Source organism: Harmonia axyridis, chromosome 5 (genome assembly GCF_914767665.1).
Source record: "Harmonia axyridis chromosome 5, icHarAxyr1.1, whole genome shotgun sequence".
NCBI lineage: Eukaryota > Metazoa > Arthropoda > Insecta > Coleoptera > Coccinellidae > Harmonia > Harmonia axyridis.
Genome location: NC_059505.1, coordinates 41,037,393 through 41,053,434, shown reverse-complemented (window position 1 = coordinate 41,053,434; position 16,042 = coordinate 41,037,393). Strand labels below are relative to the sequence as shown.

The 16,042-nt window shown below is 35.7% G+C and overlaps 1 protein-coding gene across 3 annotated transcripts in view; it reads left to right on the top strand.

Moving 5' to 3' along the window:
- LOC123680070 (dnaJ homolog subfamily B member 6-B) overlaps nucleotides 1-16,042 on the top strand; it is a 56,017-nt gene that overhangs the window by 610 nt on the left and 39,365 nt on the right. The window contains exon 1 of one of the 3 annotated variants that reach the window (XM_045617738.1): nucleotides 14,984-15,005. The exons of the other annotated variants lie outside the window; for them this stretch is intronic. The gene's annotated coding sequence lies outside the window, so the exon portion shown is untranslated. Of the gene's footprint in view, nucleotides 1-14,983; nucleotides 15,006-16,042 lie in introns of those variants that run through there. 3 annotated transcript variants of the gene reach the window in all.

Genomic DNA, 16,042 nt, shown 5'->3' with positions numbered 1-16,042 from the left:
TTAGTCGTCCTATAAGAAATGAAATAATCATACTTTATGAAAATATTTCCCTCGAATGTTCTTGTACATGTGCACCTACATTTCAATGCGGTGTGAGATAATAACTTGATCTTGTTATTCTATACTTTATTCGTAATTACATAATTATTGTTTTGAAATGAATTAATCATGATTGCAGAAATTGTGTGCTCAAGGAGTTATTGTTATCAATTTCATGGAACTAGAATATTCTATAATTGACTGTCAAGTAGTTAGGGTATAGGACATGTAATTTGGTGTATGAACGTTCTAATTGCAATTATTTAGAAGAGTTTTTTAACGACATTTTTTTCATTACTTATAGCTGTTTCTAACCAGTAATAATATTGAATGAGTCCTCAGCACACTTCATTACTTACTTCCTTGGCACTTGCAAATATCCACTAAATTACTTCTTTGTGCCAAATTTTTTTATTTGACCGAATTTTTAAATCGTTGCACTGCAAAAGTGGGTCATAGAAAATTAGCGTCATTGTTCGTTGAAAGTTTCAGCAAATTACCAATTAAGTTTTTATTTGTTTTTGTCAAATAACTAGCTAGTCTAGTTTAAATTATAGAACAGAGTTGTTTCGCACCTAAAGAACTTCTTTCGACGATGTCTTGTGCTTTGATCTATTACATGTATTTCCAAGAAAAAGAGGTGTTAAATATAACGTACCTGCCTTTATATTTCAAAGCTAGGATTTTACTGGAATACTATTTTCAGGTATACTGAAATTTGTCCTAGCTTTTTGAAATGTCTTGTTTGTATTTTTACAGGTAATACTAAGTTTAATTCAAACAATTAGTAGCCCACAGAACTAGAAATCAGCAGAATAAAACATTTAAGTTGCATACAAACAAGGAAACAGCATTTTTTTCGTATTTGTTTATTTTTTTATGCTGACTTCATTTCACTTTCCTGTTTTCATGATTGTGTTATGGATTTGAATACTTACAAAAGCATGTCAACCTTTCCATATTCTTCTTGTACGAATAACAATAGAGATTTAATATATTCCAACCACGTTATATTAACATTCTTTCTTCTAAAGAAAGAAAATGCCTTATGTACAACCAGCTGCATGTTTTTGTGTGGGTATATTATGCATATCAGTTTTCATTTATTACTAATATGCAGGACAATGTACCTTGAATTTAAATCAAAAACTCTTCGTCCCAATGGCAATATCTGAGGAGTGTATAATAAAGGGGTTCCGCAGGGGAAGGTTCTTGAGCCAATAAATTTGTTAAACCCGAGTATTCTGCAAATATTTCCATAGTTTTGATCGTTGTCAATGAAATGATAGTGAGAGGAGTTGAAATACGCGAATTTTTTTTTAAGTGAGCGCACGTTGGTTTCGTGTTTTCGAAAATAAATTTAGCACCATCGCGGCCAGAATGTGTTAGATTGTCGACCGTAGGCGCAGAACGCTACTCGAAATAACTTCCCGAAAACTAAATTGGGATTATTGTCAATGCTCCAGGATACCAACTTAAGCACCAGGATACGTAATCGTGCGAAAGCAAAATTAGAAATTGTGCGTTAACAGCGGTTACGTTCACTTTGTTATTCATTTAAGCTTTTTCACCTCACTACTTGGATTGTAAGGTTATGGCATCCGTATATTAGGGCTTGCATGGTATATTGTTCATTGACTATCTTGTAAGGTAAAACCAACAACGGTGACTTATTCATAACAATATTGGACCGGTTGAGTGCAGAAATTAAGAAAAAATGCAACGGAAAAATTCTCTACCACTACTACTGCACTACCAAAATCTACCAATAGAAATCATAGAAATGTGAGAAAACTACAAATAAAGTCACACTGGCGAATGCTTCAGTCTCTCGGCGCTCGAGGAATCCCCTTATTTAGTTTATGCGCGCACGAGATTGCAGAAATATATACCGTGCGACGCGTGCATATCAAGCTCAAATAATATCAAGTACCTTCATATCAAGTCAAATAACAAATATCTAAAATCAAGTCAAGCCAAGTCAAATCAAGTATGTAATTTTTCAAGAGCTTGATTTTCAAGTCAAGTAGTTGGTTAAAATGTCAAGCCACTTGGCTTGATGAATCCCTAGTTGTAGTTGACGAATGAAGTCGAATTTAAAAAAAATAAATTTGTTAGAGCTTCATCAACATATTGCATAACAATAAAAAGGCATTTTTCCTGCTGTGAAATAGCCTATTCTCCAGTAATTTAAATATTTATCAGCTATCAGAGATTAATAGGAGTTAAGTTTTCTTCAGCAGTCATTGAAAATAACATAGCCCAATATGATTGCGCTTGAGTCACTTTTATGGTAATCAAATCGATTCATAATTCTTCCTTCGAGATCTGAAATCGAAAAGAAATCCTTGTATTTCTAGGAAGTTTATTATTACTCATTGTTGACGTATATGATTCTGTTTTCTTTATGTTATTCATATCCCCATATACATATTGTGAATTCTTTTTCTATTACTATTTTAGTAATTTTTTTCCATTCAAAATTATCTAGGGCCAAATTAATTAAAAGTAGTGTAGTTTTTGCATCAACCCCTAGAAACAAATATTTACCTTTTTATGTGGTTTTTACATTAACGAAAGCCCAGTATAACAGGCCAGTTACTTCTTCATTGGCGCCAAATTTCTTTCCAGCGAGCATTCTTTTGGGGTTTGAGAACAGGAAAAAGTCACTGGGGACCAGATCAGGCGAATACAGTGGATGCAGAACCAATTCGAAACCCAATTCTTGCAATTTTGCCATTGTTTTCATTGATATGTGACACGGCGCATTGTCTTGATGAAACAGCTCCTTTTCTTCGAATGGGGCCGTTTTTTAACGATTTCATCCTTTAAACGATCCAATAACGCTATATAATAATAGCTGTTGATGATCTGGCCTTTTGGAGACAATCAATGAATATTATACCTTGCGCATCTCAGAATACTGATGCCATAACCTTGTCAGCTGACTGTTGTGTTTTTTCTCGCTTAGGATTCGGTTCATCGTGTGCAGTCCACTCAGCTGACTGTCGATTAGACTCTGGAGTGAAATGATGGAGCCATGTTTCATCCATTGTCACATATCGACGCAAAAATTCAGGTTTATCGACTTAAACAGTTTTAAACACTGCTCAGAATCATTAACACGTTGTTGCTTTTGATCGATTGTGAGCTCGCGCGGCACCCATTTTGCACACAGCTTTCTCATGTACAAATATTCGTGAATGGTATGATGTGCACGTTCAGATAATATCTTCACATTGTCTGCTATCTCGATCAACTTCACTTTACGATCATTCAAAATTAATTTGTTAACTTTTTTGATTTTTTCGTCGGTGACAGCTTCTTTTGGGCATCCACTGCGTTCTCCGTCTTCGGTGATGCTCATTTCACCACGTTTAAACTTAGCATACCAATCAATGATGATTGATTTTCCTGGTGCAGACCCCGGAAACTCTTCATCAAGCCAAGATTTTGCTTCAACTGTATTTTTTCCCCTTCAAAAATCAATATTTTATCAGCACACTAAATTCTTTTTTTTCCATCTTTTTCCAAATTACAAAAGTAGCTACACTCACAACGCAATATCTCACAAACTAATGGTCGGACTGCTGTCAAATTTTGCCACGTATCGTTTGAAGGTTGGTACTAACTAAAAATCATATGGATTGAATACTAGCACCGCCATCTGTGTATCAGATTAGGGACTTTTCAATTGGCCTAATATATAATGGTTTCTCACTATTCTAGCGTATAAGAGAATCTTTAGACCACGCAAAGGAGATGATATTAAAATGTTGTCAAATATCCCATTGATGAATAGAAAATAATTATACATTTCTAATGACCTCTAAAACTCTTATGGGAAAAATCATCACGATCAGGAATCGACCCAAAACGATGATTTAATAGTCGCCCCGTGTAAATATCAAACATTATCAACTGAAATGTAGGAAGGCACGACCATCGAATTAAGAACCAGCAGATTGAGGCCACAAGCGAATCAATTTAATTCAATATCTAACTAAAGGTTGAACTTCCGCAAATTGGCCTTTAATACCTACGTGCTGAATTACATCCAGTTGGCCGATAGCTCAATTTTCTTCATATACAGAGCGAATCATACGTAGAAGCAAAGAAAGCGTCGTTACTTTCCATAAAATTATCCACTGAACAAAAATTCTTACGTGGAGTTTCTAAAAATATGTATACGAAGTATACATTGGAGATATAGGGTGTTTTTTTCGAGGTATATAACTTCAAGTTGGCATTACTGTTCAAGATGGCGACCGATTTAACAGCTGTCAAGTGATTTATTCTCAGTTTGGTTTGGCAATTCATCATGAATAGACTCACGCCTGAACAACGCTTGCAAATAGTGCAATTTTATTTCGAAAATAATGGTTCTGTGCGGAATACGTATCGCGCACTACGTCCATTTTATTTTGTTTAGCGATGAAGCGCACTTCTGGTTGAATGGCTACGTCAACAATCAAAAACTGCCGCATTTGGAGTGAAGCTAATCCTCAAGTGTATGTCGAATCACCGTTACATCCAGAAAAACTGACTGTTTGGTGCGCTTTATGGGCTGGTGGAATCATTGGTCCGTACTTATCAAAAACGATGATGGCCAGAACGTTACAGTCAATGGTGATCGGTATAGAGCCATGATTACTAACTTTTTCATTCCTGAATTGAACAACCATGATGTCCAGGTGCTGTGGTTCCAACAAGACGGCGCAACATGTCACACAGCTCGTGCCACAATCGATTTATTGAAAGACACGTTTGGTGACCGCCTAATTTCACGTTTTGGACCTGTGAATTGGCCTCCAAGATCTTGTGATTTACCACCGCTAGACTACTTTCTGTGGGGCTATGTAAAGTCATTGGTCTATACGGATAAGCCACAAACCCTTGACCATTTGGAAGACAACATTCGCCGTGTTATTGCCGATATACGGCCACAAATGTTGGAAAAAGTCATCGAAAATTGGACGTCCAGATTGGACTACATCCGAGCCAGCTGTGGCGGTCATATGCCAGAAATCATATTTAAAATGTAATGCCACAAGATTATCTTGCGGATAAATAAAATTCATGTCAATCGAATAATCCATCGTTGTTTTATTGCAATTTAAAGTTCTATAGCTCTAAAAAAAACACCCTCTACTTATTATTTTCAGAAACATCAATATAAAAAATTCCCAACTACAGAAGCGTAAGTTTGACTAACTTCTGCCTTTTTCGTCTCAATTCAGCCTTCGAATCTATCCATTAGAACGATAGTTTTCTAACATAACTTTCCTATCATCACGCGAATGGAACGAAGACAATTTTGCAATCACATATCATAAGCACTGTTCCCATTTATGCAATTAACGATTATAACCCAGGTGCTGGAAGGTGATAGAGAAACCGAATAGCTCAACGCTAGGAAGTAAGTGAACCATAAAGTGGAATTTTTTAAAAATAAACAAGCGATAATAACACATTATATTGCAACGTCAATGACTCATCTGTGTATGTAGACACCAGAGTGGCATCTAGTGGAATGATACTTCGAAATGGCGAAATAATTTGCGCTTTAATAGTTCAGAAAAATCTGGAAAATGAGTCACCTTTCACCTCGTTATAAGGATGAATCAAAGATTTCTTTAGTTTAAGAATTTCTGAAGGAAGAAGATATTTATTGTTCACGACATCTTTGGAGGAGGTCAGTATCTGGATGAGCGACCGCTAGTTATAAAGGGTGTTTTTTTAGAGCTATAGAACTTTTAATTGCAATAAAACAACGATGGATTATTCGATTGACATGAATTTTATTTATCCGCAAGATAATCTTGTGGCATTACATTTTAAATATGATTTCTGGCATATGACCGCCACGGCTGGCTCGGATGTAGTCCAATCTGGACGTCCAATTTTCGATTACTTTTTCCAACATTTGTGGCCTTCTATCGGCAATAACACGGCGAATGTTGTCTTCCAAATGGTCAAGGGTTTGTGGCTTATCCGCATAGACCAATGACTTTACATAGCCCCACAGAAAGTAGTCTAGCGGTGTTAAATCACAAGATCTTGGAGGCCAATTCACAGGTCCAAAACGTGAAATTAGGCGGTCACCAAACGTGTCTTTCAATAAATCGATTGTGGCACGAGCTGTGTGACATGTTGCGCCGTCTTGTTGGAACCACAGCTCCTAGATATCATGGTTGTTCAATTCAGGAATGAAAAAGTTAGTAACCATGGCTCTTTACCGATCACCATTGACTGTAACGTTCTGGCCATCATCGTTTTTGAAGAAGTACGGACCAATGATTCCACCAGCCCATAAAGAGCACCAAACAATCAGTTTTTCTGGATGTAACGGTGTTTCGACATACACTTGAGGATTAGCTTCACTCCAAATGCGGCAGTTTTTTTTGCTGACGTAGCCATTCAACCAGAAGTGCGCTTCATCGCTAAACAAAATAAAATGGACGTAGTGTGCGATACGTATTCCGCACAGAACCATTATTTTCGAAATAAAATAGCACTATTTGCAAGAGTTGTTCAGGCGTGAGTCTATTCATGATGAATTGCCAAACCAAACTGAGAATAAATCACTTGACAGCTGTTAAATCGGTCGCCATCTTGAACAGTAATGCCAACTTAAAGTTATATACCTCGAAAGAAACACCCGTTAGTATTTATAACATTTTTTTTTCAAGAAAGAACTCGAAAACTTCAAAAGATCTATAAAAGGATAAGCTTCTTTAAATATGTAAAATCCTTTTTGTGATTTGATTTTTCAATTCAATGGTTTAAATTTAAAAAAAAGAAGATAAATGTGACTGTTTCTGCGTTCGACCTCGCATGAAGTGTTTGAAAACTAATTACAATGTTTAATTACTGTTGTGATTGGAATGTAAGGGTCAGGTTCATTGTGAGTTTCATACAGTATTGGCAAATAATCCAACAAGAAAATATATTGTTTGTTTTTATCGTTTCAAGGAGATGCTTCGTTATTGTTTCGAAGTTTTACTCTTGAAAAAATGACAATAAAATCGATACCATTACGATTCCAAACGTTTATTATAATTAGAATTACATAATAAAGTTTATGGAGTCAATATCTTTCATTCTACATTGTATTGATATCGTAAAAACTTCAAAACTATGAGTATCATTTATATTTCAATCAAAAACAACAGTTTTTACAAAATTGCTGGGACAAAAACTGACCCCTCAATAACGCCAACAGATGAGGATCACGGTTACGTCGTATCAACATTATTTAACCTCATTTTTTAAAACAAAAGATTGAGAATATAGGACAATAATAATTAACCAACTAATCCTAGATGCAAGATATACTTGATATTGTCTTATCGAGTTCATTATGATGAGAATGTATTAAAATAGATTTTCTTCATTGATCGCAAATTAGATATAATCTTATCTGCCTTTGTTATTCTGATCCCTTTATTGTATGTGATCTAGAGCATATAGACGATGTCCTTTCGACAATGAAAAAGTCATTGCATAATCAACTGCAAATTTTATAAAGGGTTTTCTAAAAAGAGGTTTTTCTTTGATATTAAAAAAAGTATTATATTTTAAGAAAAATTAATGGATGTTTATTTTATTGTGAAGAGGAAAGTATTTCATAACGATGGAAAACGATATCAGCTGAATGGACGCTACGGTTGCAGCACCATATCCTTTTCATGAGATTTTCCATTACCAATATCCTCGATAACTTCACGAATTTCGTCTTTAAGGTCTTGAATCGATTGTGGATCATTAGCATGGACCTTATCTTTCACGTAGTCCCAAAGAAAAAATCTAAAGGTGTTAAATCATAAGATCTCGTTGGCCACTTCTAGTCACCTAGACTTAGAAACTTTTCTCTCAAAATTGCGGTTGGTTCGTTGCTTGTGTGATACGTAGCGCCGTCTTGTTGAAAATAAACGTCGTTCACATCGATATCTTCCAACTCCGGCCATAAAAAATTATTAATCATTTCTCGGTATGGGTTACGGACCATAGAGTAAAAAACATAGATAGAGGGAGTATACGCAATTTTAATATGTCCCCAACATGGTTAGATTACGTTGTCGGATTGTGATATATTTTCAAATTCACAATTTAACTATATCGTTTTGAATGTATATTATATTGAATGAAATATATTTATTTCAGTGATTCCCGATTAAATATGCAAATTTTAATATTTGGAATCCGATATTTTTCCTAATTGTCGAATTTATAATAAGAAGAATATTTATTATTTTCTGTATCTACCTGCTGAAATCCAAGGTTCGGCAACTTTTGCTCTCCTAGTGTCATCGGTTGTTTCACGTCGTTTGGCGCGCTTCAAGTTTGTTTTCTGTATTTCTGATATACACTACGCAAAAGAATTAACGCACATTATGGAAATCTCAAATTTCTCTACAACTGAAGGTGTTCTCAATGATAATTATTTTTATCAGAATTATGCATGCATATGTTATCCACTTTAAACATTTTTCTTCAATACAGATGTTTTTTCCCAGCAGGAATAAAAAAAGATGAGATTATCAGATTTTGAATGTATTGGCTCCATTCTGAAATCAGTTGTTCTCGATCAATTCTTGTGATCAATAGTTTTTCTTTCGTTTGATTTTCTACACTCGATCGCTATGCAACGCGAAACATGCAATTTGACACAAGAGGAATGCGCCCAAGCGGTAGTTTTGCGAGAAGAAGGGTGGACATACACAAGAATTGCAGAAAGGTTTGGAGTTTCCCATACAAGTGTGTCCAGAATGTTGCAGCGATTCAGGGAGACAGGTATGAATGTCCGAAGACCAGGACAGGGTAGACCACGGGTAACAACTGCCATTCAAGAACGTTACTTGAGAGTTTCTTCGTTGAGACAACGGTTTGCAACCGCTCGCCTCCTTCAAAATCAGCTTAAGCAAATTCATGGGGTGCAAATTAGCACTCAGACAATAAGAAATCGCCTCAGAGAATATGATTTAAGGCCTCGTGTCGCGGCAAGAGGCCCAGCTCTTACCCCAGCCCATCGAAGGGCGCGTTTGGATTTTGCGAGAGAGCATATCCATTGGGAAGAGGCTGATTGGGAAAGAGTTCTCTTCACAGATGAGTCTAGATTATGCCTCTACCATTGTGATCGACGTTCCCTTGTATACAGACGTCCACATGAAAGATATGCTCAGTGCACTCTTTCCCAATCAGCATCTTCCCAATGGATATGCTCTCTCGCAAAATCCAAACGCGCCCTTCGATGGGCTGGGGTAAGAGCTGGGCCTCTTGCCGCGACACGAGGCCTTAAATCATATTCTCTGAGGCGATTTCTTATTGTCTGAGTGCTAATTTGCACCCCATGAGTTTGCTCAAGCTGATTTTGAAGGAGGCGAGCGTGTTTTTCATTTCCGCGCGCTTCATGTCGAATTTGATAGTTCAAGTTGGGGACAATATTTGCTTACTGAAAATGACATATATGTTTCCTCTATCTATGATTATTCTATTCAAAATGAAACATCTGATTGGAAAGCCCCTTATATAATCATATAATAAATCAATACAAAACGCGTGCTTATGACCTCCCACACGTGTATGATCGACTTTAACAGCGTATCCCATTGCTAACGTTTGATTTATCCCAACAAAATACAACAGGCTTTTTTTTCTGCATCAAAATGTCGCACGGCAAATATCATAAATCACATCAACTTCGAAACTTGACGTAGAGCAGCTACTCAGAAAAAAAATTTGATTTATTTTGAGCCGATGCATCAATTGTAGGTTCACGCCAAATTTACACACAGCTTGCACCGTCTGGTCGGTCAGAGTGTTTTGCTAAACATTATACGGGATTTTATTTTCAAATCTCAATTTACGATCCATCAGAAAGAAACCATTGCCAAAGGCCTTAACCTTGACAGTGACGTCAGGAGGACCACCTACCTAAATTTCGCTATATAAAAAGTACCCAAACGTAGATTTCAGGAAGAGTTTCGAATGGAGGACGATGATATAATATTGGCGTAATAACAAAGGAGAGGCATCGTTGAAAAGGTAATGCAAGGTAACTCTCACTTTGGATTAAACTACGTATTTTCCACAGTTGTTTCGTACTTATATTTTGAATTCTATTCAACATTTCAAGGTTCCTACGAGCATTTTCAATGGATTTTGGAATTCTTAAACGTAACTGAATAGTTTTGAGGGATGTTAATAAAGGGTGTTTTTTTTAGAGCTATAGAACTTCAAATTGCAATAAAACAACGATGGACTATTCGATTGACATGCATTTTATTTATCCGCAAGATAATCTTGTGGCATTACATTTTAAATATGATTTCTGGCATATGACCGCCACGGCTGGCTCGGATGTACTCCAATCTGGACGTCCAATTCTCGATGACTTTTTCCAACATTTGTGGCCGTATATCGGCAATAACACGGCGAATGTTGTCTTCCAAATGGTCAAGGATTTGTGGCTTATCCGCATAGACCAATGACTTTACATAGCCCCACAGAAAGTACTCTAGCGGTGTTAAATCATAAGATCTTGGAGGCCAATTCACCAAACGTGTCTTTCAATAAATCGATTGTGGCACGAGCTGTGTGATATGTTGCGCTGTCTTGTTGGAATCACAGCTCCTGGACATCATGGTTGCTCAATTCAGGAATGAAAAAGTTAGTAATCATGGCTCTATACCGATCATCATTGACTGTAACGTTCTGGCCATTATCGTTTTTGAAGAAGTACGGACCAATGATTCCACCAGCCCATAAAGCGCACCAAACAGTCAGTTTTTCTGGATGTTACGGTGTTTCGACATACACTTGAGGATTAGCTTCACTCCAAATGCGGCAGTTTTGTTTGTTGACGTAGCCATTCAACCAGAAGTGCGCTTCATCGCTAAACAAAATAAAATGGACGTAGTGCGCGATACGTATTCCGCACAGAACAATTATTTTCGAAATAAAATTGCACTATTTGCAAGCATTGTTTAGGCGTGAGTCTATTCATGATGAATTGCCAAACCAAACTGAGAATAAATCACTTGACAGCTGTTAAATCGGTCGCCATCTTGAACAGTAATGCCAACTTAAAGTTATATACCTCGAAAAAAACACCCATTATATCCAAAATGACGTTCTTAGATATTCCGTGAGATAAAAGAAATAAAGGGTTTTCCTATAAGAAGTTTCATTTTGAATTGCCCGCTATCTGGGCAGCTGTCACTTTGAAATTCTCATCTTTTGACAATTAACAAATAGAAAATACGGCATTTCTAAAAATGGAACGATAGACGCTTCAATAACTTTGTGAAATTGTTAAAATTCACTACAAAAATGGTGAAAATTTTGCAATAACAGTTTGCAAAACTGAAGCACTCTTGTGTCGTCGAGCAGCTCAACAATAGTGGAACTGGTGAAAAAATTTGAGCTGTTGTGATGTGAAGAATCGAAACCGTGTGTGTCGCTTAAGTATAACTGAGAATATTGCTCCAGCAACGTCGTATCTTCGCTGATTGGGTTCTTAAAATGTATCAAAATGATCCGGATTTTCATTGAAAAACCATTTTTAATAATGAGACCCATTTTCACTTCGGAAAATCCAAGAACGATTGTTGAAAAACCTCTACATCCTCAACGTGTCACTGTTGGGTGAGGTTTTTGGGTTAATAGTGTGATTGAACCTTACGTTTTTTTTATATCAAAATGAAACCTCTTATTTGAAAACCCTGTACAATCAGATTTGCGTTTGATCGAATCAATAAATTTTGGAAAATAAAATTCCTCTCCTGAAGTCAAAACTTCATATTATGTCTCACTTTTCAAAATATACGCCCCCCAAATTCTATCCTTCCATAATAGAATACCAGAATAGCCTGCAATTCGAAAAACGTGATACATTCAACATAATGTCATTTATCATTCCTGAATGTTTTCATGACATATCACTTTGCATGTTAATTGAGTAATTATACTCTATCAAAAATTGTATGAAGGTCTATGCGAAATTTCATAAAAAAGATACATTAGTTGATACCAATTTGTACAAGCGTGCTAAAACTGTTGACTTCACGTTATGATTTGACTCATTCAATTCAGAGCGTAGTTTCTAAATACGCTATCAAGTTCAAATCAATAGCCTCTGTTGGGATAATAATACATTGGTCACTACAAACAACAGAATTAGAAGTTTCAACACGTTGTTAGTTTATTGTAATGGGGTGTCTTATAGCGAATATATAATTTAAAAATAAATTGAAAGAATATAAATCATTCAGTGAGACACAATTTTTTTTTACTTGAAAGGTTACGTTATATTATTGCGTATGCGGAAAATAAAATCATTCAAATTGTCACCATGTATTCTGTCAAACTTTTCATCACTTATTCACATTAATTTGGCTGTATTTCATCAAGAATACGTTCAATATTAATTTTAATTTGATCTGTTGTTGTTGGATTATAAGCGTGAATTTGTGACTTAATACTGTGTTTTTTTCGAGTTATATAACTTTAAGTTGGCATTACTGTTCAAGATGGCGACCGATTTAACAGCTGTCAAGTGATTTATTCTCAGTTTGGTTTGGCAATTCATCATGAATAGACTCACGCCTGAATAACGCTTGCAAATAGTGCAATTTTATTTCGAAAATAATGGTTCTGTGCGGAATACGTATCGCGCACTACGTCCATTTTATTTTGTTTAGCGATGAAACGCACTTCTGGTTGAATGGCTACGTCAACAAACAAAACTGCCGCATTTGGAGTGAAGCTAATCCTCAAGTGTATGTCGAAACACCGTTACATCCAGAAAAACTGACTGTTTGGTGCGCTTTATGGGCTGGTGGAATCATTGGTCCGTACTTCTTCAAAAACGATGATGGCCAGAACGTTACAGTCAATGGTGATCGGTATAGAGCCATGATTACTAACTTTTTCATTCCTGAATTGAAGAACCATGATGTCCAGGAGCTGTGGTTCCAACAAGACGGCGCAACATGTCACACAGCTCGTGCCACAATCGATTTATTGAAAGACACGTTTGGTGACCGCCTAATTTCACGTTTTGGACCTGTGAATTGGCCTCCAAGATCTTGTGATTTAATACCGCTAGAATACTTTCTGTGGGGCTATGTAAAGTCATTGGTCTATGCGGATAAGCCACAAACCCTTGACCATTTGGAAGACAACATTCGCCGTGTTATTGCCGATATACGACCACAAATGTTGGAAAAAGTCATCGAAAATTGGACGTCCAGATTGGACTACATCCGAGCCAGCCGTGGCGGTCATATGCCAGAAATCATATTTAAAATGTAATGCCACAAGATTATCTTGCGGATAAATAAAATTCATGTCATCACCCTTTATAAGTTAAATACTTTGTAGAGGAAATGTGGTATGAGAGAATACTTGGAAGAAATATCAAACTTCAACACCTTGTATTTCGAGAACAAAACGTTTATAGCACTTCTTTTTCTTAAAATTATCCGAGTTAGTACCTCCAATCAGGAATAACCTGTTTAGACGCTTTAAATGTAGGCAATGTAAGATATCATATTCATTCTTTTTGAACCCCCTGGTATATCACCATCAAATTCAATCCAATTGCGAAATATCATTGATTGTAAAATTTCCAGCCGTTCTTTACCGTTATTAATTCCAGAATGTGTGCGTTAAAAACCAGTGACTATGTATAATTCATTAAAAAACCCACGTCACATCACTATGCCAATCCAAAAATTACACCTTCTTATAGTGGAAAGCATCATCATAAGGTGAGTCAGAACAGCGGCAGCAGACGTGGGTAAGAGAATGGTTTTCCATGACCGGCAGTTCTTTGTCGTTGTCCTGTTTATCATATTGCGAAATATGGGGCCAATTTTTTTTAATAAGGTGATTATCGTCAGACTTTTATGATGGGCTAGTTGTAATCTAGATTGAGATGAACTGACGCAAATATTAATTTATGATTCATTATTGGCCAGTCCTCGTAAAAGATTTTCCAATAGGAATGATTCAATTTATTATTGTTATAATGGCAACACTGTATACAATTTATTGACATTTCTTATGTCATTTGTGTTCAGTAGGTTATGTTATTGATTCATGAAAAGATATACACATAGATAGAGGGAGTATACGCAATTTTTACTTGTCCCTAACATGGTTAGGTTACGTTGTCGGATTGTGATATATTTTCAAATCCACAATTTTACTATATCGTTATGAATGTATATCATTGAATAAAATATATTTATTTGATTGATTCCCGATTAAATAGGCAGATTTGAATATTTGGAATCCGATATTTTTCCTAATTATCGAATTTATAATAAGCAGTATATTTATTATTTTCTGTATCTACCTGCTGAAATCCAAGGTTTGGCAACTTTTGCTCTCCTAGTGTCATCGGTTGTTTCACGTCTTTTGGCGCGCTTGAAGTTTGTTTTCTAAATTTCTGATATATTAAGGTATTGATTTCAATATATTTTGAGTTGATATGAAACGTTGATTCACTAAGGGACATAAGAAGTGCGTTCTTCGTGGAGAAACTCGCGAATTGAGTGAAATATCGTAGCACTGATATGTTTTCATTTCCGCGCGCTTCATGTCAAATTTGATAGTTCATGTTGGGGACAAAATTTGCTTGCTGAAAATGGCATGTTTATTATTTCTCTGAGCATTTACCTAATTTACTACCATTTTTAATGGGAAATGGATAGATGACGAAAGGTTTGTTATCTTCTCTTTTTGTTATGCTTCGATTGTGTAAAACGTCTGTTTCTGTTCCTTCGAACAAAAGGAAAACGTGTCCAATTACGATTATTGAAAATGTTGATAATATAATAAGGTAATCATTCTCCCATGATAAAAGCGTTCAGATAATTTTTTTTCGGTATTTGGGAAACATCTATTTTTAGTTTGAACGTCAGTCTTGAATCAACATTCGAATGCGAAATGTGTTGGTAAGTTCCTACTTCTTTTTTTAATTCTATATATCGTACTATTATGCATTTAAGTAAACAGTGCTGCCCTACCTACATTTCACTTGGTGATCAATTATATTTTTTATCTTTATTGTTCATTTTATGTGTTTATTTGGCCATGGTTGGACACGAATCGTCAATCGAATGGACCTTGGGAACATACTGTGTGTAGACTTGAATAGCCCATCCTTTATGTAGGTAGTAAATTAGTGAAAGGGTATGTGACGAAGTGAATAAGGAAGTTAGTTTGGAACCTTTTAAATTCATCAGTTATTTGGGTTTGACCTGACTCAATAATAAATGATTTTTGCTCGTTAAAAGCGTGTATTTTCATATACAGGATGTTCCATCATTAACACGACGCTGTGTTATGGTTGAACGCTGAAATTTTCGATTTTTTTTTCGATGCAGTATGATTAGGCTCCATTAGAGCTACATTCAAAAAATTTTTCGGAAATACACAGGGTGTATCAAGAATGTAAATGACCAAACATAAGTTTTTTTCTTATGGAGCACCCTGTTTTTCATTGAATTTTCAGATTGCATGGATTAAATGCATCATAGTTTGTTAGAAGTGTCATTTACTTAAAACTTACCGTTTTTGAGATATATATTTTGATTGATCATCAATTGAAGGGTCTTTGGAAAAACCTAATAACTTCGAAATTAATGAATTCACTTGAATAAGAATACTAGAAGAACGGAGATTAGTACTGGCTTTTTAATAATCATTGAGATCTCTACAGGGTATTCAAAATGATTGATATTGTTTCGAAATGCCATTATCCAATATTAACATCTGAATAAGTCATCAAGGAATCGTCTCATTTTGAACACCCTGTAGAGTTTCCAATGTTTATTGAAAATTCAGTATTTAGCTCCATTCTTCTAGTATTCACTCTCAAAATTTCATTAATTTTGAAATTACAAGGTTTTTGCAAAGACCCTTCAATTTATGAAATTTCGAATAAACTCGGGTTCACTTATTCTATACAATCCGAAAATTCAATAAAAAA